The sequence below is a fragment of the Cebus imitator genome, unplaced genomic scaffold, assembly GCF_001604975.1.
Source record: "Cebus imitator isolate Cc_AM_T3 unplaced genomic scaffold, Cebus_imitator-1.0 Scaffold98, whole genome shotgun sequence".
Taxonomy (NCBI): Eukaryota; Metazoa; Chordata; class Mammalia; order Primates; family Cebidae; genus Cebus; species Cebus imitator.
The window spans coordinates 102521-112226 of NW_016107413.1; the positions used below are offsets into that span (position 1 = coordinate 102521).

Here is a 9706-nt window from a genome sequence, read left to right on the forward strand (position 1 = left end):
GGTGCAAAACAAATTTAAGACACAATGGTGACTAACACTATCTATTTTGTTTTGTAATACAAAACTAAACGTAAGCTTGTTTGGAGCTTTTTGTCTCAGGAAGCTATGAGTTTCCTATCACTGATCTTCAGCTAAAAACATGGCATCATGTAAAACCAGTTGTCAGAAAAAAATCCTGTATGTATGAAAGTCAATAAAAATACATAAATTACTTGTTTACTATAGTAGTGTTAAGTCCAGAGAGAAACTGTAAAGGATATGGAGTGTCCTATGAATACCTGTATTTACAAATGAACACTTCCGTTTTTAAAAAGCCAAACTATAGATCAGAACTTCCAGGCTTTATTTTATTATAAAAATTTTAAATATATAAGAAAGTAGAAAGAACAGTGTCATTAATCTCATATATCTACTTCCCAGATTTTTGCCACATTTTCTGGTCTTTAACAGAAGGTTAAAACAGAAAACACACACTCTTGCAAAATTACTGAATATAGTTTTACTAAGGGTTCATGTTAGAATGCTTGAGGACCTTCCAATCTAATTCTTAAAGAAACAACTTTATATCAGACATTAGAAAGAATTCAGAGGACCTACAGAGGCATATAATTCAGACAAGTTTCTGCATTATACTGACAATCAATATAAAATATACATGATTCCAAAAACACTGTATTAACAGAATATGTTAAATGCTGTAACTTAAATCAGACTCTGCCAAGGCTACCTAAAACACCCTCTCAATTAACTATAAAGCCAGTTCCTTTGATTTGGGCTTTGGAGTAAATTAAATGGGTTACTAACTACTATAAATACCAGTAAAACTTAACTTTGGTCAACTATCCATACTAATATCTCGTATTCTTATCACATACCCTTAACCTCACCTTAGGCTTTTCATCAATAAAATAAGGAGGTTAAATTGGATGGCCATAAAGTTCCCTATACTTTTAAAATTAAGTGATTCATTCATTCATTTATTTATCCCTTTGCCTTGTGATTAGGTATGTGACAACCACTAAAGACATATGAATGAGATATACAGACACAGTATTCCTGTCCTTGTGAAGCAAGACAAAGAATATAAATGTAGTTAATATAGCCTAACATGTCCTAAGTGTTTAGCCATTGTTAATCAGCAGAGATTCAAACAAGGAAACAGTCTACTTTTCCTGAGAGATGGAGAGTAGGGTGTTGAAAGGAACTCAGAAGCAGTGATGCTTGAACAGTCTCATGCAAGAAGAGGCAATGTAATGTAGCAGCTTAGAGGACAGTCTCCAAGGTCAAATATATGACTTTGGATATGCTATAAAACTTCCTGTGTCTCAGATTTCTCATCTATGCCTACCTCATAGTATTGTTACAAAACTAAATGAGGGTGAAGAGATAAAACAGTGTCTGGCACATGGTTAGGGATTTAGCTACTAACACTATTTTTGCTGGTGATAGTATTCAAATTCTTACTTTAATAATAATATTATTTTAAAAAGGGCATTCCATATTACAACTGTAGAGTAAAGTATGTTCAAATGCATGAAAATGTGAAACAATGTGAGTAGTTCACAGAACTGCAAGCAGCCTGCAAGGTAATTTTGAGTGTGAGGTGAAAGCGTAAGGATGAAAAAATAAGAAAAAATTGTGAAAGGCCCTTTACAGTTTACTAAGCAAAGTGGTATGTAATGAGGATCACTGAAGATTATTATGCAGGTGAGTATCAGGATCATATTTGTGTTTTCCAAGGATTATCCTGGCATCATTGTGAATCAGGCTAGAAAGTAGACCAGTTGAAAGTTGTTAAAATAGTATGGTCAGGAGAGAATGAGTGGTAACACAAATTATTATAGCAAAAAGGAATAATCAAAGACATGATTGTAACAACTGTTTGGGGAAAGAAAGGAATAAGGAGCACACCACTGAATATCTGTGGGAAGTGAAGTAAGAGCTGTAGCAGACTATGACTCCTAGAAAGCTGGTCTATACCACCGCCTGGCACATTGGAAGCATTAGGGATTTGTTGCGTAAAAAAATGCTTTAGAGCATTTGTTCAAATTAATTTCTCTAAATTTCACAAATTGAATCAATGTATTCACTACATTTGATTATCTTCCGAAAACTGAAGCAACATTTGGTTCTGACCAGCATTTAGTACAAAAATAATTTTAAGTACACTACAGTAGGTAGACTATATAACAAAAGTAAAATCACAGTATGTTTCACAATACCGACACAACTCCTATCATTCTTATGAATCACTATGTTTTACATTCTACTATAAAGGTGCTTCACATATTTTTCATGTTAAGAAAAACACCAGTCTTTTGACCAAAATGTCAGTTTTAATGAAAGGAGTAATGGCAATCTGTTACCTAAAATTAACCTCCACTGACTTTTCACCAATTAAAATGTAACAAGAAGTTCCACTATATTCCTACTGGGTTTATCATTTAGTAATCTTACCAATTTAGTATTGCTTAATTTTCTCTATTTAGACAAGTGCTGAAAATACACAAAAAAAATGCATATTCTTCCCCTTGAGTGTATGTATTATCTCAATTAACCTTCCTTTTCTTCCATCAAATTGACAGAGAGAGAAATACTTGACCACCCTTTCACAAAAATCTCTCTCCATCATCCTCTTCCATGACCCACAGAAGTTTACTGCCCCTACCCCCAATTCCACCCCCTCAGGACTCCTGGAAGACTGTCCAACAGAATTCTAAGCATTCTTACCCAACTTCTATCTTACGTACCACTTGTGATAATTAATTTACCTTTATGCAAATTTGAAACAAAAGATAATCTGAGCATAAATTCAATAAAATTCTTTTAAGATGACTATACGATATACAAGTACTCAAAAATAATTGACTAAAAAGAACTGCGGAGGAAAAAGTAAATGTACTGGGAAAAAATGTTTAAAGCACTTTAAGTATTTTATTTTATTATCTATACATTTATTTATTTGAGACAGTCTTGCTTTGTCACCCAGGCTGGAGTACAGTGGCATGATCATGGCTCACTATAACCTCCGCTTCCCAGGTTCCAGTGGTTCCCATACCTCAGCCTCCTTAATAGCTGTGATTACAGATGTGCACCACTACACCCAGTTAATTTCTGTGTCTTTACTAGAGATGGGGTTTCTCCCTGGTTGGCCAGGCCGGTCTCAAACTCCTAGTCTCAAGTAATCCACCCATCTCGGCCTCCCAAAGTGCTGGAATTACAGGCTATAAATATGTTTTAAATAAATGTGGAAGGATGAATTAAAAATCGGTAAAAATTATTCTTTTAAAAAAGACCAAAACGTCTAACAGAATTTGAACAGATATGCTCTCTTTTCCATAAGCCTACCTCCAGTTCCACAAACATTACCAAGATCAATAAGCCAAGAGTAAGATATTAGAGTCTTTCGGCAAAGAAAACTATTAAAATCAAGTTATGGATATTAAATACAATGTTACGTAAATGGTGAAAAGGGACAATAACATAAGATTAACCTCTTCTAAGGTGTATGAAGGAAAAAGTAGGGTGGAGATCATGTAACCTCAGCAAAAACAAACTTTTAAAAAATCAGAGGATTAAAAGAGAGAGGGAGAGTGTAACAGCAGAATGAACTAAAAAACTGAAGGAAGTCTGGAAATGCAGTGGAATAAAAGCATTAAGAAAGGTGGAAAAATTCTACAAGCAACAATTAAAGACCTGCTAAATTTAAATAACATGATGTTAGAAATACCTCAACTGACAGAGATTTTTTTTTTTTCCCAGCAAAGCTCCAACACCCAGGGGAAAACAGAGTAGCCATTTCTTTTCAGTAACATGTCAATGATGCTGGGGACTGCTACTCCGGCTGGGAATTGGCAAAGTAAGAAAACTTAAAAGTACAAAGTATAAGCGAAAATAACAAAAGATTAAGCTGGAAAGGTTTTACCTAAGAAGGGTAATTAACAGTTTTAAATGCCTGTTAAGAGTTTGTATTTAACCTGTTTAGGTGGTCACTAGACAATTTGTAAGCAGACAAGACATGGTCACTACAGTATTTTAGTCAGATCCTGCTAGTGTCTATGTGAGTAACAGATGTGAAGCTACAAGAAGAGGTTTACGTTAGAGATAAGAGATCTGGGTATTACGGGTTATACCATAGTAGTCAAAACAATGATAGCAGACAAGATTGCCAAGAGAGAGCACTTAGTGTAGATTTTTACCTGGAAAACTATGAACAGGCTTTAAGAAATCCATGAGGTGGGTACAAAATTGAAAATGCTTTTTTATAATTCATTTAAAAAGCAACTTATTAAGCTTACTTAATAATTGATTAGCTTACTTAATCGCAAAGGATAAGAGAACAGTAAATCTCTACATTCCTTCCCTTTCTCCTTCCCTCCCTTCTTTCTTCCCTTCTTTCTTTCACTCTTTCTTTCTTAGATAGAGTATTGCTCTGTCACCGAGACTGGAGTACTTTAGCACAGTATTGGCTTACTGCATCCTCCACCTCCTGGGTTCAAGCAGTTTTCCTGCCTCAGCCTCCTGAGTAGCTGGGATTACAGGAACACACCACCATGCCCAGCTAATTTTTGTATTTTTAGTAGAGACAGGGTTTTGATGTTGGCCAGGCTGGTCTCAAACTCCCGACCTCAAATGATCCATCTGTCTCAGCATTCCAAAGTGCTGGAATTATAGGCATGAGCCACCATGCCCAGCCTCGTTTTTCAATAATGTAAAATTGTCATAATCACTGTGAAAGAGTGCTCACTAATATTATCATTTGCTTATATCAAACTTAGCATAAGCTGGAAAAATCTCAAGAAAATCTGTATAGCCTTTAGCTTATTTAAATCCCAAAACAAAATGAGACACCAAATTTACAAGTTTTTTTTTTAAGTCAAGATAATCTTGTCATCAAAGGATGAAGCCAAGGAACCTAAAAGAGCACATCTCTATAACTGAAAACACAACAGCACAGATATTATTTATGAGAAAGTGTGTTGAAAAAGTGTGGGAATTAAATAAAATTTACATTTTCCCAATGCTAAGAATTTGGCGTCAAAAACTCTATAAATTAGCTTGGTCTACTGCCACACCTGAAAAAAAAAAACACAAATACTATGATAAAGAAATGTGCCTTAAAAACGTCAACATGCTTCTGCACTTCAGGACAAAAAAAAAAAAGACAGCATTAGACATTTACTCCATAATCACTGTTATTTCTTCTAATACTTTCACAGTATGGAGGTAACAGTACCAATTACTTTTCCTTTCAGCATGAAGCTGGATTAATATAAGCAATTAGTATTTTTTTCTGTATATCCAAAGAAAGTTCTGATTTTGCAAATCCCTTTAAAAACTTCAACATTTCTTCAAAATAAGCAGTTTGAGAGGCAAGATTCAAACAAAAACAAATACAGTCATACCTCCTAGATACTGCAGACTCAGTTCAAGACCACTGCAATTAAGCAAGTATTCCAACAAAGCAAATCACACAAATTTTTTGGTTTCCAAGTGCTTGTAAGACTTAGGTTTACATTATGCTGCAGTGTATTAAGTGTGCAGCAGCATTATGTCTTAAAAAAAAAAATGGGCATACATTAATCTAAAAATAGTTTATTGCTAAAAATGCTAATTATCTGACACTTCAGCAAGTAGTAAGACTTTTGCTGGTGGACAGCTTTGCATTGATGTTGACAGCTGTTGACTGATCATGGTGGAGTTGCTGAAGGTTGGAGTGGCTGTGACAACTTCTTAAAACAAGACAACAATGAAGTCTGCTGTATCCACTGGTCTCTTCTTTTTCCGAGAGATTTCTCTGCAACATGGAATGCTACCTGACAGTATTTTATCCACAGTAGAGCTTATTTCAAATTAAGTCAATCCTCTCAAATCAAGCCACTGCTTTACCAACTGAATTCATGTAATATTCCACATCCTTTGTTTTCATTTCAATAATGTTCACAGCATCCTGACCAGAAGTAAATTCCATCTCAAGAAACTACTTTCATCTATAAGAAGCAACTCCTCCATTTAAGTTTAACCATGAGATTGCAGCAATTCAGTCACACCTTCAGGTTCTGCTACTAATTTTAGTTCTCTTGCTATTGCAGTTACTTCGTCCACTGACGTCTTGAACCCCTCAAAGTCAAGTACGAAGGTTGAAATCAACTTCTTCCAAACTCCTGTTAATGTTGATATTTTGATCTCCTCCCAAGAATCACAAATGTTCTTAATGGCATCTAGAATGGTGAATCCTTTCCAGGAGGTTTCCAATGTACTCTGCCCAGATCCATCACATGAGTTACAATCCGTAACAGCTATGGCCGTATGAAATATATTTCTTAAATAATAAGACTTGAAAATCAGAATTGCTCCTTGATCCACAGGCTGCAGAATAAGTGTAGTGCCAGCAAGCATAAAAACAACACTAATCACCTTGTACATTTCCATCAGAGTTATTTGGTGACCAGCTATCTTTTTAATGAATAGTAATATCTTGAATGGAATCTTTTTTTTTTTTTTTTCCTGAGCAGTAGGCATCAACCGTGGGCTTAAATTATTTAGTAAACCATGCCATAAAAAGATACACTGTCACCCAGGCTTTGTTATTTCCTTTATAAAACACAAGCAAAGTAGATTTAGCATTATTCTTAAGGCACTACAATTTTAAAAATGGTAAATGGACACTGGTTTCAACTTCAAGTCACTAGTTGGATTAGCCCTGAACAAAAGAGCCTGCGTTTTGAAGCTCTGAAGCCAGGCACTGACCTTGCTTAAAATTACAGAAGTCCTAGGTGACATATTTTCCCAATACACAGCTGTTTTGCCTTTTATTGAGAATCTATTGTTTAGTGCAGCAACTCTCTTCAATGATCTTAGACAGATCTTTTAAAAAATTTGCAGCCACTACTTTATCAGCACTTGCTCTTTCACCTTGTACTTTTATGTTATGGAAATGGCTTCCTTCCTTAAGCCTAATGAGCCAACTTCTGCTAGCTCCAGCTTTTCTTCTGTAGCTTTTTCATCTCTCGGCCTTCACAGAACTAGAGTTGGGGCCTTGGTCTGGATTAGCCTTTGGCTTAAAAGAATATTGTGGCTAAGTTTTTATCTCCTATACACATCACTTAAACTTTCTCTATATCTACAATGAGATCTTTAACTTTCTAACCATTTCTGTGCTCATTGGAATAGCACGTTTAATTTCTTTCAAGGACTTTTCCTTTACATTCACAACTTGGCTATTTCAACTTGCATTCCTCACTCATCTTAATCTTTTCTAGCTTTTGAATTAAAGTAAGGGACCTAAGACTCTTCCTCTGGCTTGAACACTAAAAGGCCACTCAAGGGTTATTAAGGGGATTAATTTCAATAGGCAGGCAAGAGAGAAAAATGGAGAACGGCCAGTTGGTGGAGCAATCAGCCACATGCAACATTCATTAAGTTCACCATCTTATATAGGTGCAGTTCATGGCACCCCAAAAGAATTACAATGGGAACATCAAGATCACAGATCACCAGAACAAATATAATAATAATGACAAAGCTTGAAATATTGTGAGAAGTACCAAAATATGAAAGAGACAAGATGTGAGCATATGTTGTTAGAAAAATGATGCTGACAGACCTGCTTTACTCAGGGTTGTCACAAACCTACAATTTGTAAAAATTACAGTATTTACAAAATGCAATAAAGCGAGGCACAATGAAACAGGGTATGCCTGTATTAGCATTTTTCACAAATAAAGCCTAGGCAATGTCTAGTAACACATTTGACTTTAATGTTCTCATGAAGAAAAGTTCCACAGATCTTGCAACATGGTTTTCTACTTGTTATGCACTTTGGTATTAATATTCAGAGATACTCTGACTTTATAAATGAAATGCAGGCCTTTCTATACAAGGCCAAGTAGTCAATCTAGGCCCAGCAGTTGCAAAACTATGAGGCAGACAATTAAAGAGGACAATTCTGTTCAGTAATAAATTTACAGGAAGTGTATAAATGACAAGGAACGGTTGAATTTTTTCTAAGTGAAATCATGCTTCAAAGAGCTAAAGAAACCAATGACTAACATTGGTTTCTTGAGTGTGCAGGATGGCAGCTAAAAAAAAAAATTTGTCCAAACACTGAAATTCCCTCTACTTATGAGATAGAAGAACTGGCTGAAATCAGTTGGAACCAAGATGGCCAACTGGAGTTAGCACAGTATGAGCTTGCTGACATCACAGCCTATCTACCACATTTCATACTAACTACCCTACAGTTGGCACACATGTGACCCATGAGATGCAATAATGAGATAACTGTGCATGCCCAAGGACATTCCAGACCTCCCCATTCCTTCCACCAAACACCTACTAATCTCAGAATTCACCCCCACTGAACTGCTAATAAAAATAATGCCTTGAAACCAGTGTGAGGAGACAGATTGGAGCCTGACCCGTCTTCTTGGAAGCTGACTTTCAATATAAAGCTTTTCTTTTTTCCAAATCCCACTGTCAGAGTAGTGGCTTCTAGCACACTGGGCAGCAAGCCTCCTCTGCTCAATAACACAAGCAGAAAACTATATACATTTGTAAACAGTTTACTTCTGTTCAGATAACCTGAGAAACCTGAAAGTTAAAAATACCTATATACCTAAAAGACAGGCATCAGTTATACAAAGATTACTACTGTGACATGGAAATAAAATAAATTATGTGATTTTTTTTAGCTAAAATATCTTAAGAGAATTTGGCTTTCCTTGAAAACCTACTGTTATCCGGCAGAGTCAACAAAGAGAATTCTAGTTTGTCTTGAGGCTACTTTACAGCTTTATGAGTCAGAGATCTCATATTAATTGCCATTAGAACAAGCAGTAGAAATGAATGCCAAAAATGTTGTCTATATTGTCATATTAACTCCAATTTCATTTTCCTCTTCAAGCTAAAAAGTAACCTGCTTTTCTAGCAAAACTAAGAATTGCTTACAATTTAAATTTAGTTCAATGTTTTCAAGGTCATTTATATTCTTTCTTACCAATCTATCAGATGTTTCATTTCCATTACAAATCAGCCTAAACTTCAAGGTCAAACATTTCAACACATGCCTAATTTCATTCTTGATCCTTGATTATCTATACCACTAATGACCAACCCGGTATCAATATAACCATCACTTGCTCTGACACTGCTACCAGGATCCCAAGAAACATTATGGTAAGGAATATAAGCATACTAATTCCACAACATTATGAATTCATGAATCTTCTATTTACTTGGTAGGCTAAGCAATCATGTTTTCTAACTGTCCATATTCAATACTCTTCTACTACCAAGCTTTATCACTAATTTCTAGAATCCAGCCCATTTCATAATCAAGACTCTCACTAGATAAAATATTTCATATTGAAAAGTAGAATCTGTTAATTGTGGACCTAATAACTACCTTTCTAAAAAGTTCACACTACTATTTTTATACATTCCACCTCTTTAAAAATCATTACATCGGCTGGGTGCGGTGGCTCAAGCCTATAATCCCAGCACTTTGGGAGGCCGAGGCGGGTGGATTACGAGGTCAAGAGATCGAGACCATCCTGGTCAACAAGATGAAACCCCGTCTCTACTAAAAACAAAAAAAAAAATACAAAAATTAGCTGGGCATGGTGGCGTGGGCCTGTAGTCCCAGCTACTCAGGAGGCTGAGGCAGGAGAATTGCCTGAACCCAGGAGGCGGAGGCTGCGGTGAG

At 35.8% G+C, this 9706-nt stretch overlaps 1 protein-coding gene across 6 annotated transcripts in view; it reads right to left on the reverse strand.

The window, feature by feature from the left end:
* LOC108309848 (pleckstrin homology domain interacting protein) overlaps positions 1-9706 on the reverse strand; it is a 144491-nt gene that overhangs the window by 87497 nt on the left and 47288 nt on the right. The window lies entirely within an intron of this gene.